Source organism: Dipodomys merriami, unplaced genomic scaffold, assembly GCF_024711535.1.
Source record: "Dipodomys merriami isolate MVZ:Mamm:240054 unplaced genomic scaffold, mDipMer1.0.p SCAF_29, whole genome shotgun sequence".
Classification (NCBI taxonomy): domain Eukaryota; kingdom Metazoa; phylum Chordata; class Mammalia; order Rodentia; family Heteromyidae; genus Dipodomys; species Dipodomys merriami.
Window position 1 is genome coordinate 6,438,158 of NW_027204381.1, and position 21,261 is coordinate 6,459,418.

Here is a 21,261-nt window from a genome sequence, read left to right on the forward strand (position 1 = left end):
TTTGAGAACAGTGAGCGGAGGTCCTTTCACCTACCTCCTTTGGATGCTGCCGTGCAGTCACAAGCATCACAACCCAGCTGGAGAAGGATTGGGGCAGGCCAGGAAATCTTTGGACACTGAGAGAGGTCCAAGACAGTCTAAGATCTGCAGGGGGAGCAGGTTACAGTTGTACTAGCAGAAATAGGGAAATAGGCCTGGCTTCTGGCAAAGCTGGAAGCAGGCAATCATCACTCATCGTTGGTGATATCTTACTGCTGCTTTAGGGTGTTGTTGTTTTAAGTGTGTGTGTGTGTGTGTGTGTGTGTGTGTGTGTGTGTGTGTGTGTGTGTGTGTTTGACATCAGGGCATGGTGTTTGCTTAGTTTTCTGGCTCACAGCTGGCAGCTTCACTTTTTGCTTTTTGATGGGAAATGGGGTCTCCCAGACTTTTTTTTTTTTTTGCTTAGAGTGAGCTTTGAACTGTGATCCCTCAAGATTGTTCAGCCTCCTGAGTCGCTAGGATTATGGGTGGGTGTGAGCCTCTGCGGCCCAGCTTCCTTACCTCCAGCTTTGTGTAAGCTGGGGTCACTACAGGAGTGTAATATATAAATTACTTCATTGTTGTGAAAATGATTAAAGGGCAAAGGTGTTAAGTAGGCCTTCTAGAAACGTGTATCGTTTATGCAAATTCTTTGAGGCAATTACAGACTTACAAACCTATAATAATCTGCTATAAATGATAGAACGCTGGTGTGGTGCTTGAGCTATGAGCAAGGGCTTGGGAACTGGCCCCTTCATGTACTCTGAATCCATCAGTGTGAGAGCGTCCAGGATCTAGTCTTCATCTTTCTAGAACGTTGCTTTCCTCTGTGTGTACCCTTCACTCCAGCAAAACTTGAAGAAATAACACTTGCTCTGATACTTGGAGGAATCAAGTTGTCCTGGCTCATTGGTAAAAAATAGCTTAATTTGGAGTCTTAATTTTGCAGAAACTTCTGAGGTGGGGGTTTCACTAGTGCTAAATAGACCCAAACAAACAGTCTTCTTTAGACTCCTTCATTACGGGTCTAGTAGGATCCAGGAAAGTATGCACTCTGATTTAGCTGTTGTAGAAACTGTAGAACTAGAGAGGTGCTGGTGCCTGTCCAGAGTCACTGAATTGGGCAAGGGACAGTATCTTGTTGATCTCATCATGTGTCTAGGAACTGAAACTATTCTAGCTGGAATCTATTTGTGACAACTGGTCTGGAATTTTGATAGTTTAAACAACATCTTGTTCACTTGGCAGGTGGAGATGAAGGGAATTGCGATGCATAGCCGCTCTGGGCAAAATGGTTAGGGTGATCTTAGCTCAAAGAACAAAGCAGGCATGGTTTGATCACATACCTGTGATCCCAGATACATGGGAAGTGTATGTAGGAGGACCTAGTGTGAGGCCTGACTGGACAAAAAGCACTAGAGCTCTTGAAAAATAAAGCATAGAAGGACTGGGATTGCTGGGCACTGGTGTCTCATACCTATAATCCTAGCTCCTCAGGAGGCTGAGATCTGAGGATTAATTAATTGTTTTGTATTTAGTAGTTGTTTGCTTTATTATTTATTTATTTTTGTCAGTCCTAGGGCTTGAACTCAGCGTCTGGGCACTGACCCAGAGCTTTTGTGCTCAAGGCTAGTGATCTACCACTTTGAGCCACAGCTCCACTTTTAGCTTTTTGTGGTTAATTGACTGTAAGAGTCTCACAGACTTTTCTGCCCAGGCTAGCTCTGAACCACAATCTTCAGATGCTGGAGTGGCTAGGATTACAGTTGTGAGCTTCCAACACCTGGCTCAGAAACGAGTCTTTTTTTTTTCTATGAACAAAACCTGTAATTTTTTCTTTTTTTTTTTTATTGTGAGAATACCGTATAAAGGAGTTACAATTACATGGGCAAGATAATGAGTACATTTCTTATCAAGCATTGTTGCCTCCTCTTTGTTTCCCCTTCCCATCCCTTCCCATACTCCCCCCACCTTCCCCCACCTGATCCCCCCCCACCAAAGTTGTAAAGTTCGTTTTTTGACATAATGACTTGTACATCTCGTTGTGGAAATGGGTCCACTTGTATCCCTAGTTAAACAATTTGTTTTTGCCCTTCCCCTCCACAAATTATACCAACATCAAATACAGTGAAAGCAGGGGTTATACCATGGGGGAGGGACATACAAAGCAACATAGAAATAATCTTATAAATATGTTAGAAATAATTGCATGAAAGAAAAAAAAGCATTTGAACAGCATTATTTACTCATAGCTGAGATATGGAACCAACCCAGATGCCCCTCAGTAGATGAATGGATCAAGAAAATGTGGTATATATATGTAATGGAATTCTATGCCTCCATCAGAAAGAATGATACTGCCCTATTAGAAAATGGAAAGACTTGGAAAAAATTATATTAAGTGAAGTAAGCCAGGCCCAAAGAAACATAAGCCCCATGGTTTCCCTTATTTGCAATAACTAGTATATGTCTGAGTCAAGCAGAAAAGGTCAGATAAGTTGATGTTAGGGGAATGAACCCCAAGATAAGAAACAAGTCTTTTAAAATGAGTAGATAGGGTACTCGAAGCTCTCTGATCCCAATCCTGATAGGTTGGGTTTCCCTGGGAGCTAAATAAAATGCAGACGCTCAGGCCCTGCCCACACTTACAGAGCTGGAATCTGAGTTTCAATATATTCCCCAGCGGATATTTACCTTCAGGCCTGGGAAACCCTGGCTCAGAGCCCTGGATTTGCATTTTGGAGATGAATGCCAGTCTGAAGATCTCTCAGGGCCCCAGTTAACTTCTTCTGTGGAGATGGAATAATAGCTTCTCTGCTGCTTAACTCATCCGGGGAGCTTGGAGGATCAAATGTCACAATGGATGGCTTTCCCTTCCATTGTGACAGGAGAGGCTGGCGGACTAGAGAAATGTGTGGTATTTCCATGTTCCTTGGCAGCTGTCCAGCCCCACCCCCTTAGCCAGAGAGTCTTCATCTACCCAGCTAAATTAATCTATTTCTCTGCTTTTGCTTCTATATCCTTTTTGAAACAACATCAATTTTGGTTGCTTTCATCCAGACTGCAAAGAGTATTTGAATTCACATTATTGCCTTTAGTGAGATTTTCTCTTCTTTGCCTCCATTTTTTTCTTTTCTTTTTCTTTCTTTTTTTTTTTTTTTGATATACGTTTACTGTGGTGCCTGGGACCCAGTGCCGAGAAGATTAGCATGGTGTTCAGCCACTAGCCATGCCTCTGAGAAGTAGAGCTTTCTGTTTATCTCTTAGAAGCAGATGCCTTGGATTTTATCCCTGGGTGAATTTAGCAGGGTGTCTTGAATTCATTCATTCGTTCATTCATCTTCATATCCTTCCTGTCCCTACATGAGTACACAGATACACAGTGACAGACACACAGACAGACATACAGACACACAGACTCAGACACAGATACACACACAGACACACAGACATACCCACACCCACACCCACACCCACCCCCCCCCACACACACACATTCACACATCTTCCTACATGTCAGCCAAGTCAATTTTGGTTGCTGCATAGTTGGAAGGCTGTTTCCTGCACGAGCAATTCTAGGATTATCTGCAGTATAGTTTTCTTCCTTATGAGCACATCTGTGGGTTAGATTTCTTTGTCCCATTCACAGCAGCCTGGATAGCCCTGGTCCTTACTCCTATCTATCCAATGCACATGGATTTTTTTCCACACCCAGAAACTTCCACATCTGGCCTGATATTTGCAGAGTAACACCAGTGTTTTCCTCCTCTTTGTTACAGGTGTGTAAGCTTCAAGTGACTGGAGTTTGGGGAGGGGGGAGGGAGAGGGAGAGGTAGATAGTGTCCACTTGTGCAGTGAGTTTCCTGTCTTTTTCAGCCTGAGTGCACATGAGCATGTAATTACAAATGCATCGTTCTCACAGTGAGCACATGGTAAATGTGTGGGTAAGTGACTGACTTATATAGTGATTGATTGCCATTTGTATTACTATGACTGGCTGCACATTTAGTGGGCAGGTATGAGCCTTTATAGATGTGTTTGTACACATGGAATCCTGTATTAATACGTACCCATTAATTCAATGCCTATTATGTAGTCACTGGGTTGAAAGTATGGGTCTAAATCTTATGTAAGTCATAAAGATATAGGCTTTGGTTGTACTTTACAGGTGCCTAAAAGAGACACAATCATGTAACTTGAATCCAAGCCAAAGTATAAACAAATAAACATGAGTTCAGGGGAATGGAGTATTACTTTGCATTGGACACCAGAGCTGGCTTCTAGAAGGTAATGGCATTAAGAGATTTGCACCTATGGAAGTGGATGAGGGCCCAGGCTACACATGCCGTGGGTCATGGGCATGTTCTTCCCAGTGGCTGATGTGTCCAGGGATAGAGTGGGGAAGTGCTCAGCTTCTATTAGGTTTCAAGAATCCGTGAATATAAGATAAAGGACTTTCAAGCTTAGACTTAGTGAAGCGGCAGACAATAATTTTTTTTGAGATAGTTAAGTAAGATGGTTAGATCAAGGCTTTGAGCAAATTTCACTGGTAGGGAATTACAAGGTAAATTATCTACATGGAAGGCACAGCGCATCAAAAGCAATAAAGAGGATGTTACAGCCATCCCAAGATGGACAATAACTGTTAGGTCTGGATCTTGAATGTCTCCCAAAGGCTCACGTGCTGAAGGCTTAATCATCATGTTGTGGCAGTACAGGGAGGTGGTGGAGCCTGAAAATTGGAGCTTTGCGGTAGACAATTAGGCCACTGAGGAATGTTCTGGAAGGCCATATTGAGACCCTGGCTCCTGTCTCTGTCTTTGCTTTCTGGCTACCAAGAGGTGAACAGACTTCTTTGTCATGTGTTCCTGCCACTGGATGCTCCCTCCTCCCAAACCAATGAAACGGGAACATATATTGGTCGAACAAAACTTCTGAAATCGTAAGCCAAGATAAACCTTTTCTCTTCACAAGTTATTTTTCTTGGGCATCTTGTCACAGCAATGAAAAAGTGGTGAACACAATGGGTAGGTGAGTAGGATGGTGAAGGAGGGAGAAGCAAGTATCAGAGAGCAGATGCTACCATGTTCAAAGCAGAATCCACTGCATGGGGTGGAGGAGCAGGAGGAGAATTCAGGTGGAGCTGGAGTTGAATGTGGAAAGGGAGCACAAAAACTCCAGGGCTCATTTCATTTCCAGTGGATATAGGGGGAATGGTAAGTTTAGTATGGAATTAAAGAAGGTTTTTCTGGTTTGATCCTGCGGTGCTGGAATTTGAACTTGGGGCTTTGAGTCCAGTACTTGGCAGAGTTCTGCCATTTGAGTCATGCCTCCAGCCATTTGTGTGTGTGTGTGTGTGTGTGTGTGTGTGTGTGTGTGTGTGTGTGTGTGTGTTGTTAGGAATTGAACCTAAGACTGTATGCATGATAGGCAAGAACTCTACTACTAAGCTATATCCCTAGCCCAGGATGTATCAAGTTTAAGTGCTGGTAGAAACATCTAGCTGGAGTAATCAATCCAGTGGATATTAGGAAGTAACACTTGGTAGTGATTAGAGGATTGAACTAAATGTGATGACTATATTTTATAGAAAGATAGTTGACAACTTCTAAGTGAATGCATTACTAGGGCCAGCACACTGAGAAAAGACTAAAGAAGAGTATAGGTACATTCAGGAAGGAGAGAGAAACAGGAACACATCTGTGCGTTCTTCCCAGTTAGCATGAATGTATACATACACAAGTTAGATTAAAATGCACACAGATCTGGATTAAATGTGCCATGTTTCACACGGGTGGAAGAAAATGAGAAAGATGTAGTGCCTCAGTAACCAAGGAGAGAAGGATGGTCAATAATGTAAAGGACTGGGAGAAGCAGCGTGTGTGAGAATTGACACAACAGCTAGCTTTTGTGTGTGCAGGTGCCATGATCACATGAGTACTCGCACACTTAAGACATGCACACATAATACTGTACATACAATATTTGGAAGAGAATAAGTTCTAGAAACGAAACTTAGGAAATAAATGGGATGTTTTGGGGGAGATGGTAATAAGCGGAGTCGTCATAGATCAGAACAGATAGATGTTGAACTGAATATTTTCTTGACTGATATGCCAAGTTGTTAAACCCGTAAGCCAGAATTTGCACCTTGATTTAATTCTGTGTGGTTTTCTGGGTTAATTTTGCTTTACTCGGGCCTTTAACTTTTCATTAAGTATAGAATTATTGGGTCACTTGTTTTGCCCCAGTTCCCTCTCATATCAATGAGAGCCTTTCAATATGAAATGACATTATGAAATGAAATTTACTTTGAGCAGAACACTGGTTAGAATTTTTAGCAGGCCCCAGCATATATACTGAATGGCAGAGATGGCTCTCAATGACCTGTTGGAATTAATCCCTTTCACTGGGAAGACTGTTTCCTGTGTGTTTTCCTGGATTTGGAATCTCCTTACCTAAAATTAGGCAAATACCCAATTCACAATGAATGTGTAGAGAATCTGTTTCGGGACAAGAAACTGATAGATTATTCTTAACAACAAATGTGATAACAGCCTTAATTCTCTCTTTTTAAATATAAATTGTTTCATTTATTTTTATTTTATATATGTGTATATATATATTTATTTATTTATTGTCAGTTGTAGTGCTAGATCTCTGGGCCTGGGTGCTGCCCTTGAGCTCTTCAGCTTAAGGCAAGTGCTCTACCACTTGAGCCACAGAGCCACTTCTGGTTTTTTGGTGGTTAATTAAAGATAAGAGTCCCAGGGTCTTTCCTGCACAGGCTGGTTTGGAACTGAGATTGTCAGATCTCAGCCTCCTGAGTAGGTAGGATTGCAGGTGTAAGCCACAGCGCCCGGCTACTTTTATGTTTTAAATTTTATTGTAAAGGTTACATTTACATAGGTAAGGTCATGAGTGCACTTATTTTGGACAGAGTTATCTACTTCCTCATTCTCTCCTGTTCCCCTGCCTCCCACTCCTCCCCCTAAGTTGTAAAGTTCATTTCCAATTCTTAATAATACCCCATTGCAGTTCTTCTATTACATTTCACTTTCTTTCGGACTCTCATTTTCTGGAAGTTTGGTTAATATTGTACTCTGAAAGCCAAGTCCTATTGATGATTCACTCAGGGGATATAACTCCTGTCAATATGTGCATGCCACTCCTCAGGACTACATGGCAGGGGAGGAGGGTGAGAGGGTTTGACTTCTCTCTGGGGTCACATGTACTTTATGCCATCATGGTGGTTCCCCATTTAGCAACCATTGGTCTCACATGCATCAGCAACTGCTCAAGTCTCGTATCCCTCCCTTCCTTAATTACAAAGCAACATGTTAAACATTCTGCTCCTGAAATCTCATTCCAGTTCAAAGAAAAACTAAATTCAAAGAACCTTGGTCCTCCACTCCTTGGGGACTTTTTCAGGAATTCTCAGTTGATTTCCCTTGTGGCAGCCAGCCAGAATCACATTACATTGTGTGTGTGTGTGTATGTGTGTGTCTCTGTGTGTGTGTGTGTGTGTGTGTGTGTGTGTGTGTATAGAACCTGGAAACAGGTTTTTCTTTACAACATATGGAACAGGTACAGTCTTTCACAGCAAGCTTACTAGGAATGGGATTTTTTTTAAAAATCAGAAGTGACTTTTCTGAATCCTGAAGTGATTAACTGATGCAAATCTTTGCTCTGCATGCTGATGAAGGCAAACCACACACGTCTGTTCATGTCTAGGTGGTGCACACACACAAATACACGTGGACAAGTTTTATAAAAATGCATGCATATCCTTATTACTGATTTGTGCACTTCTACACAGCAGGAGATAATTTCTTTTGCAGCTTTAAAATATAACCAAGCAGGAGTTATTGCATAAAACAAAAAGAGGTTTGAAGAGACCAGACAAGAGCAAGCAAGCCAGGAAGGGTTATCTATCTTCCCAGTGGAGACAATATTCCATAAATGAGGAAAAGGAAATGGATGGCCATTTCTGCTATCCTTGTTTGTGGTTTCAGATGTTCTCTACCAAGCCCTAGGCCCAGCTTTAGGACTTTCTTCCATGACTATGGCCTACCCTATTCTCCAACATAATTCTTTCTGCAACTCAGATCCAGTTATGGAGCTGTAATGATTGGAAAGGTGAGTTGCCAGTAGTTTCTACAAGTTGTCTGTAGGTAAGTTTTAATTCAGTCCCTCTCTAGTTGGACAGCTCCAAGCTAATGCCACTGTACCTTTCTTTGTCCTTTACTCCCTTCCTCTGCAGAGGCTCAACCCCTCCCTCTTCCTTTGCTATAAAGGTCAGTGAATGAGAGGTAAATAGGCTGTAAGACCTCAGCTTCTCATTCTGCTAGGCCAATTAGACCTCCTATTGCTCCATGGTAAAAAAGAAAAAAAAAAAAGACTCTTCTGACATTGCATTATCAGGAGATTCTTAAAGTGTGAGAATTGAGTATATATGCAATTTCTTTTATCTTTGTCATTTACTTCTTATAGACATTATTCTCAGGACTTCCTGATGTAGTCCTTTTCTAACTCTCCTCTTCCTTCATTTTCCAAGCATTGTTCTCACACCTTGTTCTCCTTCTTTTCTTGGAATGCAGGGGAAAGACTGGACACCGGAATGGTGGATACTTAACAAGGCAACACTGTTAACCAAATCATTTATTTAATGAATGCCTGTCTTCCATCCTCATTGGGCATATATGTACGTTTTGTTGTGACCTCACACATTTTTCTCCTATCCAGGAGAATTCAGTATTCAGTGGGTAGGGGGGGCAAGGTGGGGGCAAAGGCCCAGTTTGTATGAAAAGGTACTTACCATCACTTATCATCAGGAAAATGCTGATCAAAACCACAATGTTCTTTTAGGACAGTTTTATCAAAAAGAGAAGAGATAAGAAGATCTGGCAAGTGTGTAGAGAAAAGGGAACTCTTATACACTATTGGTGGGAATATAAATTACTGCAGTCAGTCAACTTGGAAAACTGTATGGAGATATCTTAAAAATTAAAATAGAGTTACCATATGATAGAGCGATGCCTCCTTTTGGGTATGTCTACAAAGGAAATGAAATCAATATCTCAAAGAAGTATCTACATCTCAAGTTTATTGTCATATTAGTCACAGTACTCCAGATTTGTAAACAATCTAAGTGTCCATCAGCAGATGAATGGATAAAGAAATTGTGGTACATATCAACAGGAAGATATTATTATCCTGACATTATAAAAGAAGGAAAGCCTGTCATTTGTGACACTGATGAATCTGAAGGATACTGTGCTAAATTAAATAATATAGATGCCGAAAGACAAGAACTGTATAATATCACTTATGTGGAAGCCAAAAAAAAATCAAGTCTAAAGAAGCAAAGAGAAAAATGGTGGTTGCTAGAGATTCAGACATGATGGAACTGGGGAGCTGGTGCTGGAAGGTTAGAACTTCTAGTTATAAAATGAACAGATCCTAAGGATCTAATATAGAGCATAAGCAATGATGTGCTAACTAATTTGATGGTAAGAATCATTACACAACATACATACATACATGTCAAATGATCATTTTATCTCCCTTGGATATATTCTATCTTTGTCAATTGGATAGTTTAAGATTCAAAAATAAAGAGAGGCATAATGAAGCAGACGGAGAAATTCTTCATTCTGTAGAGATGATGCCTGGCTGGAATTTTCAGATCATCTCCCTAACCTTCCTAGTTTCTTTACACATTGTTCATTACAGATCTCTGAAATACTCAGCTGCAATGAAACCTGTGGGTCCTAAAAGGGGCCAAGACCTCAAAGGAAGTTGTCATTATCATTATAGGGTCCATCCAAGGTACTTCTCTCAATAATACCAGCACAGAATCTTAATTGAGAGAGGTCATTCCTATTTTTTGTTATAATTGTCAGACCATAGCCATTCACCTCTTTTAGAGGAGATGAAAACAGGCTAAATTTCTTTCAGCAAACAGGATGCTAAACTGATATAAAATATTCGATACCAGAATGGTTGAGGAAAGTGGTGTGTGGGAGGGTGGGTGGCATTAATTGCCAAGTTTCCAGCAGGCTGACCAATGGACAAGAAATAAGACCTACTTTCTGTAGCCCTATGGGTTACAAAGATATTCTCAGAGGGAAAGAGTTAGGTTCAGAACAGGGAAGACTTTCAGAGTTGGAACTGCTTAGAGGTTGGTGAGGTTGCTCCTTCAGGGCAGTGTCTGAAGAGAGACTACAAGGCTGGTTGACAGAGATAAGTTAGTATTCATGGAGTGATGGAGCAGCTGGTCTTTCCATTTCACCTCCATTCCCAAGAGTCTCAAACAGTGAACAGCCACTCCTTCCAAAGAACAGACACCGGTCTGTCTGCCACATCTCCCTAGGATCATCCCATTCATTCCTAAACCAGGCCCGAAAATGGGATCTTCCTTCTCTGGCATTCAAGGTCTATTGGAATTTATTCCCACAGCCAAGATTCTGATCTTTTCTGAGATAAACTGAAGATAATTTGCCAGGCAGCTGGGCTAAAAACTTAGGGGTCAGAGGTTAGGCCAAACCGGGAAAGGCTACGAAGCCCATCAGCCTTGCATCCTAAAGTGAGAAATCAATGTGCTCAACTGCAATTCAAAACCGTTAGTCTTTGTTCCCACAGGCTCTCAAAGAATGTCTTAAAGAAGCCCGAATAAACATTTTCAGAAAAGAGCAAATTTGTATTGCTTAACCCAAGGAATGCAAACAAGTGTAATTAAAGTGCATACCCATAAATAAAGTAAATACATTAGTTAGGAAATGAATTAATTAGTGTTTAATTACTATCAATTACTAAAATCACTACAGAATTGCCTGTAGAATGGATTGAATCTCCTGCTCCTATTAATAATTTCCATTGCTAATTGTATGCCATTGTATTTTCTTTGGGTGCATTTTAGCAAAGCTAATAGGGGGAAGGAACAGCACAATGAACAGTGACAACAGCATTTCCCCCCCTGCTTTGATCTGTAAAAAAACACAAAGTGGTTTGAAAAATATCTGCCTGGTTGTCAAAAGCCAATGTTGGTAGAGTGGGTACATAGGAAGAAGAACACTTTCCATGGCACCGGGTTGTCTGAGCAATTGCCTGATAAAGGTGAGCTGCTATTGTGTGTGGCAGGGCCTAAGATAGAGGTGTATGAGTGTGCATGCTCCTGCGTGTGCACATGTGTGTGTATGTGTGTGTGTGTGTGTAAAGAAGTGGGTGTCAGAAAACAACATCTGAGCTTATTTCATATTTAACAGAAACTGTGTATAGACTGGCAGACAGAATGTCTACCCAATAGTGTTTTGAGTTGAAGGAGCAGGTTTGGGGTTTCTTTAGACAATAGGTAATCATTAGCTTTCTTTATCCCTAGATCAGAAGCCATTGTAACCAAGTCTGGGAAGTACTTTATTCTATATGGAAGGTCTTGTTTGTCCTAGGTAGCTGTCTTTACCTTCCAGAGGTATCTAGGCATGTTTCTCAACCTCCCCTGGAAGCTAAACCCTGTCCAAGGATGGGAATGGTTTTTGTCTCTTGAATGTCCTCTAGGGCCATCATTGTTGGTTTATTCATTCATGTATCCCTTCAATGTTTATGATGTTCTGAATATCATGTAGCCCTGCAGAGGAGACATAATGTGTCCTGGCTCTCTAGAGCACAGTTGAATGAGTGGGTGCTAAGATTTGGTGGGAGAGGCACTGTGGGCCTTCCAAAAGATGGTACACTTGAGGTATGAGATTAGAGCTTGTAGAAATGTGTGGGGTTTGTTTGTTTGTTTGTTTGTTGTCTGTCGGTCATGGGGCTTGAACTCTAGGCCTGGGTGCTGTCCCTGAGCTCTTCAGCTCAAGGAGAGCACTCTACCACTTGAGCCACACGTCCCCTTCTTGTTTTCTGGTGGTTAATTGGAGATAAGAGTCTCACAGACTTTCCTGCCCGGGGTTGGCTTTGAACCAAGATCCTCAGATCTCAGCCTCTTGAGTAGTTAGGATTACAGGTATGAGCCACTGGTGCCCGGCTAGGAGAAGTTTTTTTTAAAGGAGGCAATGATAAGAGACTTGAAAGCAAAAGCAGAGTCAGGGTTCGAGCCAGGGTCCCTGTGACTCATAAGACATGAATTGCTCATGTCCTTTCTCCCCTTGAAGCACTGCCCCTTGTGTTTCTCAACTTTTGCTGCAACCCTAAGCAGCCATAGCAAACTGAACTGGCCCTGCCCCCGCTTGCTACCTTACTTGAACTACCTGGCTTCGTGTGGTTCTTAATTGGTGTGTGATCCTGCACACTCAGCAGAGCCTTGTGGTATGTCACATGGGATACCAGCCACCAAGCTGTGTGGAGATTAAAAAGAGAGAGAAAGATATTTATTTATTTATTTTCTTAAGAGCTTATCATAGCGCTGGGTACATAGTAATTATTCAATAGATGATAGATAATATTATTGTAGATTCTAAGCCTCAGTTTTTAAAAAAAAAATTTGGTCTCAGTTGATTGTTACTAATCCAGGCTAATGTGTTGCCTGATGAAGTATTGGCTTAAGTTGTATTTGCATATTAGATGGAGATACTCTCTTGAAGAAGGAAGTTTCCAAAGCTCTCAGTAGTGCAGCCATCTTCCTCCCAGCTCTGAGCAGGAATGAGGGAAGGCTGGGCTATCCCCTGTAGTGGGCCAGCTTTGGCCAAAGGGAGGTGAGATTGTGTCTAAGCTTTGTAAAAAGCAAAATGGAGAAAGGTGACACCCAGGTACAGGGCTAAGTTTAAGTGATTTTTCCACTGGTGTTAGAGCCCACAGGAGAGCCCTCAGGTAGGAGGTCCTGAGAAATTCGAGCTCTCCTCTTCACTCCTCCTCTCCTTCTTACTCTGAAAAATAAAACATCAGCCCCAGCAAACAACTCGGCCTTTTGAATGTCATAGTCTTAGAGGTAACTTGAGCTCCCTGAGAGCTTATCCACACCCTCTGATGTCAGCTTCCCTCCCTGAGAGAGGCGGGGTTACCTTCTCAGGTGCCTTGCTGAGGAAGACTCACAGTGGGCATTCATTTTCATTTGCTGAGATCAGCTATTTAATCCCAAGGAAACCACAGCATAGAATCCTGCTACTCCTTCTTCTTAGGGGCACAGGTTCTTCTGTCCCCCCGCCCCCCCAGAATGATCCAATTTAACTGGGTGCAATAAAACAAAGGACTTTTTGCTGAATCAGTCCCTAGACTCCCAGGCCTGCAAATCATTCTCCACTGCAACCATCTCTTTCATGATCCTTGCTGTTTCTGAAACCCTGACGTTGGATAATACATCTTATTCAGAACCAAAACTTCAGCAGTGCCACAGAATCCCTACTCAAAATCACTGTGGTATCAGGGAGGTGGTGTTAAAGCACACATTCCCCTTTGCCAGAACCTGGCTGGCTTCTAAATGTCCCCAAGTAGCACCTTCTGCATGGGGCAGAGAAAAATCAAGGTAGAAATGAGCTCAGGGAGAAGTATTCGAATCCATGTGTTACCAGAGCATCTGCCCCTTGAAGAGGAGAGTGAATATTGGGTCATCAACTCCAGGGACTTCCGGCTTTGCCCTGTGTTGGTTAGGATAAAGCAGAGAGCTCATCTGCCATGCAGTTTCCTTCACATGGATGCTTTCAGAATGTCAGATTTGAAGAGGAGTTAAGGTAGACAGAAGCGTGGACCTCTAGTTGGTACCTCTCTAGCCTCAGCTTGACCTAACAGATTGTACATGCTAAAAGCAGTTACTCCCCTTGAAATAGGAGTTAGTGAAGGAGTTGGGAAACCTGGTGGCTGTGAATGATAGTGTGGATGTAACTAAGGAGTTCACACTGTGGACAGGACGACTCATGGCATTCAGCAGGGTCTTGCTGACATGGAACCTCCACAGCCCAGAGAAAATGACAGCCTCTCTCTGACCACCCAACTCCATGGCAAGAAATGATGATGTATATTCAGTCTTTGGAATTAATAACCTAGTTTTCCAGGAATGATTACCCCTGTGTCCAAAAACCCTAATAAAAGCTTGCGATCCTGGCACCCCCAGTGAGAAGTTCTGTAGCCTGCCTACTTTCTCATCTGGAGGAGGTACTTTGGCTTTCTTTGCATCATATTAATAAATCTGATCCTGTGTAAGTCTCCTCTGTGTCCACCCTTGAATTTTATTTTATTTTTCTTCCCTGAGACCGAGAACTTTCAGACTAGCAATCAGACTGGTGACCCAAATCTGGTAGCCCTCTTCCCTAAGAAGGGTCTTTGTATATCTCTTCTGAGATCTAGCTGGAAGTACCGTGGAAGGCTAGGATGCTGGGAACCAGAAACAGAGTCTTTGTTTTGTCTCTGACCCTAGCCCAAGTGGAGCCTCAGTTTCCTTCCATGTATGGTGGGAATGAAGATGTACTACTTGATTAGAGCTCTTCTCAGTTTAAAGGTTTATCTGACCTGTAAGAGAGAGAAGTCCTACAGTGTCTGTCCAGGAAGCCAGGGAGTGAGAAATAATTCCTGTCCTTGGTGATAGTGGCCAATCCATCCAGAAGGTCTTTTGTCTCTATCTGTAAGCTGGCCCAGGAAGGCTGCCAGGAGTTTTAGTTAAACATCAGGAAGCAGCTCTCAAAAGTCAGCTGGCAGAGGCTGTGACAGCAGGGGAAAGAGGGCCTTTCTTTTTCTATTCTTTCTCTGACTCTGCAGCAATCTCTGACACCTGGATCCTGCCTTCTACCTCAGGTCTGCTTATCTTCCTGTATACAGGAGGTAGATAAGAACAGAGCTGGGCCAGCAGTATGCAACACATTCTTTTTTTACTGCAGAAGGGAAGGAATGAAGGGGTCTCTCTGTCTCCCCGTTTCCATAAAAAATCACAAGAACTTGAGATTCACAATGAAAAGTGATTCAAAGGAGCTTCACCAAAAGGCTCAAAAGGTAGAAGTTTAGCCAGGATTTATGTTAGTATAACGAAGGATAGTAGGGAGAAATAGGAAAGGGGAAGGGAAGCATTTCTCATTTCCCATGAAGGGAATCAGAGTAGAGGCTCAAAATGGCCTTGCCTCTGGAGGTCATTCCACCATCTGAGCTGGGCAAGTTTGTAAGGTCAAATAAATAGCAGTACCTAAATTATCAGAGGCTGTGGGTTCAGGGTCTTGATGTTATTCACAAACAGAGATGGAGAGTAGGCCTGTATCTCAAACACAGGGATAATGGGTATGAATTTCAGGACTTTCCTTTTGCCAGCTTCACTGTTTAATTTTCGGTCTCTCCCATTTGAAGAGTTGGCAGGTTTTTAGTTTCTAAGAGAAGAGAAGAAAAAAATATAGATATAGTTAGCCCCTGTGGTCTTCCTTCTTCTTTTAACTTAACATCTAATAGGAAAAGGTAATGAGCATAGAGCTTGCTGCTGTGATTTTTTTCAGTTTTTGCTTCCGGTCCCCTTTAATATATATTGTATTTAAGCTTCCGGTCACCTCATCCATCTATTCTGCCTCAAATGGATATATAAAAGTAAGATGCAGTTGGCTTGTCTACAATGGCCACTGGCACCTTTGTCAAGATGCAGAGGCTGTGTGTAGAAAGCATCTTGGGGGAAAGGCCACTTTGGCTCTTCAAGGATAGATGCTTCAGCAGCTCCTCTGTCCCTTAGAGGAGGCCCGAATACGACCCTACTGGGTCAGGACTCTGTGCTCCACGAAGAGCCTCAATCTGCCCTGGATTTCTGAAGATGGGCAGCCACAAAATGTTCCAGGAGATAGACTTCAGTGGCTCCCTCCTCCTCTCACACAAAGTATAGCTTCTGTGCAGATGCAGCATCCAGGGCTTTATAGGCCTCTTAGTTATTACCATTCTCACCAGCAAGTGTGGGTCCCTGTTTGAGGGTGGGGTGGCAGGAAAGCAGGGCTCTGACACCTCCTCCTTCCATCCCTGCCAGGCCTTGAGATTTTTATGATCCTGCTCAATCATAAAATAAAATATAGCAAGTAAAATATAATTATCTTCCCTGCCCATGTGCAGGTCCAGACCCTGTGGCCTGAATATGAGAACTGTTTTAACCTAGCTGTTGCTCCCGGTGACTAACTGCTCACCCACACCTTTTCTGGAGATTCCAGTGATCCACCCAGAAAGTCTGCAGCTAGTGCATTTACCCCATTTGGCTATCAGGGGCAAGGGTGGTCATCTTCCTGGGATCTCTCTCATGGAACTTTCTCCCAGGAGGGATACTGCCAAGCCTCTGAAAGTTTCAAAGTCCTGTATAGCCAAGCTATACAGAACTCTGAATTAATTTCCCAGAAGGAAAAGAGAATAAAGATCTCTAGTAGGATGTGGTGGTGCAGGGCTATCACTTCAGCGACACAGGATGACCATTGTAGGAGGAGAGTAGTCTGAGGACAACCTCAAGCCAAAAGTTCATAAAACTTCCACTTCAGCCAACGATCTAGAAGGGTCTGGACCCAGCTATAATCCTAGCTAGACAGGAGGCATAAATAGGAGCATCTGGGTCCAAGACCCATTTCAGTAAAAAAGCAAGACCCTATCAAATTAGTAACTAAAGCAAAAATAGGATTTGGGGGACATGGCTCAAGTGGCGAGAGAGCCTGTCTAGCAAGAAAGAGAGAGGCCTTAACTTTGAGCCTCAATTATTGTCACCTTCCTCCACCGAAAAAGAATAAAAATGTCTGTGGGATGAGTGTGGTAATGGTGGTGTCCATACTATTCTAAGTACCAATCCCCTCTCCCCGGTGGTTGGGGCACCCTTTGTTTCTTCTAGAAGCCTAGGGTGGGAGATGGTTACCAGGATCTTTTCTTGCAGACTCACTCTGCTCACAGTTGCCTTCTCCCTGTAGTTCCCCCTCACTCTAGCTTGCTTCCAGACCCTCAGGAGATGCCAAGAGAAGTTACAGCAATGGCCTAGTCCTAGGCAGCGCAAGTCACCAAGTGCAGCCCCATAAGGAAATACTAGGACAGACAGTGGGATGCAGGGAAGACCATCATTCAGCATTGGACTGCAGTCTGCTCACCCCAGGGCCCTGTGGGAATAAAATCCTAAAGAAAAGATACAATCTCCAGCCATTCCTATGCTGACCAAACAAAACAGGGCAGATGTTCACAAAAGGGTGGAGGGCAGATTTCTGCAGTAAGACAGCCCAGCCTGGGTGTGGGAGGGGCTTAGAAGGAAAACAATCCTGGTAAGGGTTAATGGTCCCCTTCCCTTCTTCCTGGCTCTCTCTTCAGTGACAGCAGGAATGAGCCCAGAGGTGCTTTATAGCTCCCGGAGTGAAACAGGGAACCATCTCTCAGACAGGACCTGTGAGAAACACAAATGGAAAATCATAAAATTGTCACCAAAGTGTATCTTCAGTGTTGCCCAGATTCCTTATTTAGCTCCTCCCTTCCTTCCATCCTTCCACAGAGCCCAATCTCTCTGCTCCTTTCTTTCAACCATATTTCCCCACCCCCACCCCCCTCCTGCCCTTGTTCTTCCTGAGCAAGGAAACCCATGGACAGACTCATTGACCGTGAATATCTTTTGGCCAGGAGATTTCGTTGCTCACTTTGGGAAGTCCTGCTTGGCAGTCACTTCATTTAAAATATTTGTTAAAGGAATGAAAATCTCTTTCCACAGGCTCCAATCATACCTAGCTGTAAAGGATGGGTAACAACTTAGACCTTTATGGCTTCTCTTGGGACATCTGTATTTTAAAAACAGATCAAGATGACATGTGCAAAAGTTCCACTAAATTGAACAGTAGAGCTGCAGATAGCAGCACTTGATCCTTTTGTTTGAGCAAAGGACTTTTCTTCATCCAGGAACCAAATCACAGAGGCCTATAGCCTACGGGACCAAAGGGAAGGTGGGGCAGGGGATGCAGCCTCAGTATTTGCAAAGAGCAGCTGTCAATCTTAATTCATCAAGGGCCTTTTCCTTAAGGGGGAGTGTTGAAAAGCCCAAACTTCAGTCTGTGCTTCCTGAAATCATTCCATTTAAATGCAGATTGGGAGCCTTCCTTCCTCGAAGTGGTCACACAGAAGACAGAGTAAAGTTGAAATGATAATTTCCTTAAGAAGAAAAGGGACAGTTTGGTTCATTCCCCCATGGCACTGACTGTCATTTGCTCTTGATGGGAGCATTCCCCAGCTTTTCAGAAACACCCTCCTCTGTCCCTTAGACGGCCTTTCTCATCCCTATTCACCCCAGGTTTTGCACTGATAGGCTCCTTTAATTATGCAAATCCCCCAGCCAGCTAGTGTCTTGTTCCAATGGAAAGGATCCAGCACTACCTCCTATGATTATCTGCTTCCTCCTGTCTATTTCTCTAGCAGATCCAGGCCCTTTTATATTGAACGTAAGAAAAGATGAAAAGCCACCACGGCTGTGGAAATTAACAGGAGGGGGGCTGAGATCATTAAAAAAAAAAGAAAACCTTTCCCACCTTCTAAAATTTTTTAAGAGACATTTGAAAAGTCCATTCCAAACAGCAGAGAAAACCTCTCTCAGAACAAAGCCAGAACTCTTTCTCATGGAGGGAAAATTGGAACCCTTGATATCTGACCTGAATCTATCCTGATTTTATCCTGGAATCAGTTAGATTTCATGAACTGTTTGTACACTGTCTAGGAGCTCCATTGGGCAGAGTAGCCCTGCTTCTACCAGGGTCTGAGGAGAATTGGGAAGCAAGTTTAGCCATGGCTGAGACACTGGCTGATTTGTCACTCTTTTGAAGCTCACTTCACTGAGGGCTCTGAAATGTGAATTGGACAACTGTCCAAGGTCTAGAGTGGGACTGGAATATCTTTGAATAGCAGCTATGTCTGCTAACAATCTCACATTCTGGGAGGAATGAGAGTTTATTTCCTGGGAAAATCTAATATCTTGTCCTGAGGCCCCTCCCCAAACAAAGATCTTCATCCCTAGATTTTTCTTCTCAATTGTAGGGCCTCTGACTCTTCCCTGGAGGAAAGAGGTCAGGGATCTGAGACAATACGAAAATAAACCCTTCATATTCCCATCTTTCTCTACCACAAGTGACTTCCAACTCCTTTTAGGAGCATAACACTGAAAACAGAAATAGCTTCCAGGAGACTTCAAGTAAGTTCACTGAGAGACAAAAATAAAAATGATTACTAAAGAGGAAGTCAGAAAGATGCATAACTCCATCTTTTGATGGGTCAGTAGAAAGAACGGATAGGAACCGGTATCAAGATGCCTGAATTCTAGTCCCATTTTTATGGTCTTAACAAATTAATCTGTCTTAGCTTTTGCATCTCCAAAGTAACTGATCTAGTAGTCTACATGATTTCTACCCACCCAACTCTGGTATACTTGGAGTGTGTGGAGTATGTGTGTATTTAGGTTTGGGTGTCTGAAACATCAAATTTCTGTCCACATCTCCCTCTCTCAAAATGATACAGAAGACCGAGTAACCCAGAGAATTGACCAAAGTTTGTTCTGTATGTGTGGTGTTCCTGAAAATCTTTTCTTTCTTCTCCTTTCTTTAGCTAGAAGCCCACAATAGGTTTACAAACCAGAGAAAGGAATGACAATGCAGTGAAATGCTTATTTAGACAGTGCCAACCTATCAAAAGCACATTTGACACAAATGGGGTACCTAGTTACCACAGATCTTAGGAAGCTCATTCAAAGGATGTAATGGAAAAAGAAATCAAATAATGAATCATTTAAGGATATGCAAAGGATGGCTCCCATTTTCATTCTTTTGTTCTTGTACTGTCTTGGGAGAGAAAAGTAGATAGGAAATTAGAGCAAGAAGTTGGGAGAATATCACAGAAAGCAAAAGGGGCCATGACAAGAAGGATGAAAAAGATCTAAGATTAGAGGAAGAGCAAAAGAAACTCAAGGACCTGTAACCATTAAATAGTAGCAAAAAAATAGATGAAGGTTTCCCTGGAATTGTGTCATTAGTAGTGAGGAGAAGCCATAGAAAGGCAAGACTGGCAATGAGAAAGGTTCAAGGGCACATCAAGGTCAAACTTTCCTGATTCACTGGTTTATTTTTGGTGGGGGGGGGGAGTTGGTTTGGTTTTGTGTATGTGTGTGTTATTGGGGTTTTGAACTTGAGGCCTTTTGCTTATAGATAATTGCTCTTTCATTTCATCCACAACCTCTACTTTTTTTTCTTTAGTTACTTTTCAAGTAGTTTCTTTTTTTTTGGCCCTGGCCCAGTCTTAAACCTCAATCTTCCTACCTCTGACTCTTAACACAGCTAAGAGCATAGGAATGTGCCATCTGGCTGCTTAATTGAGATAGGGTTCTCACTAACTTTTACCTTGAACTATAGTCCTCTCATCTCTACCTTCCATGTTGCTGCCTACTGCATTATCTGACTGAAGGCAAAAGGACTTGGGACCTGGACCAGGCAGGTATTAAGTAAACCCAGCAGGATATCAGGATGCTTGCAGGACATTGTGGAATCAGACTCCCTGCTCTGGGCTGAATGTTTGTCATCAAAGTTTCATACTTAGGACTCTCTGTTCCAATGTCTTTTCTGCCAGGCATCTTTTGTCTGTTCTGGGGTCAGTGTTCTGGTCTTTAGGACATTTCTATGGTGTGAAAAAAAATCAAGGCCGTGGAACAGACTGGTTTGTCCTTGAATCAAATGTTTCCCTGCTTGCTATTTGTTAGCCAGAGTAGTTTGCTCCTTGATAAAGTAAGGATAATAATGCTGACCTTCCTGAAGGCTTGCTAGAAGGATTTAATGAGACCGTGAGTGTGGAAGAATTTAAGGCAGAGAGGCTAATCAGAGAACTTGGGCAACCTTGCTCTCTCAAGCCTGATCTAGCTGCCTGGATAAGAAAGTAGCAAGAAACACAGTAATGGTAACAACTGAGTCTGCATATGCTGGTAGCCAGAGCTCCTTCCCCATTCCGGCTTCCACTGTGCTAATGGCCTCCTATAGGACCTGGATCTATAATCTCCCTGTGTATCTGACTATGTATATGTGAGATGAGAAGCTTAAAGGCAACTTCTCTAAAACAGCCAGGAGGATTTTGATGCAAGTTTTAAGACATATGAGCCCATATATATATATATATATATATATATATATATATATATACATACATATACATATATATATGTGTGTGTGTGTGTATACATATACATATACATATATATGCATGCTTATTATAAAAACAATTTTTTCTCAGGAGAGAATAGCTACCCCAAAGTTTCAGAGGTCCATTTCCTCTCTTGGGTCCAGGCATCAGGGACAATACCTCTGTTCAGGGAATGCTAGGGTCAAT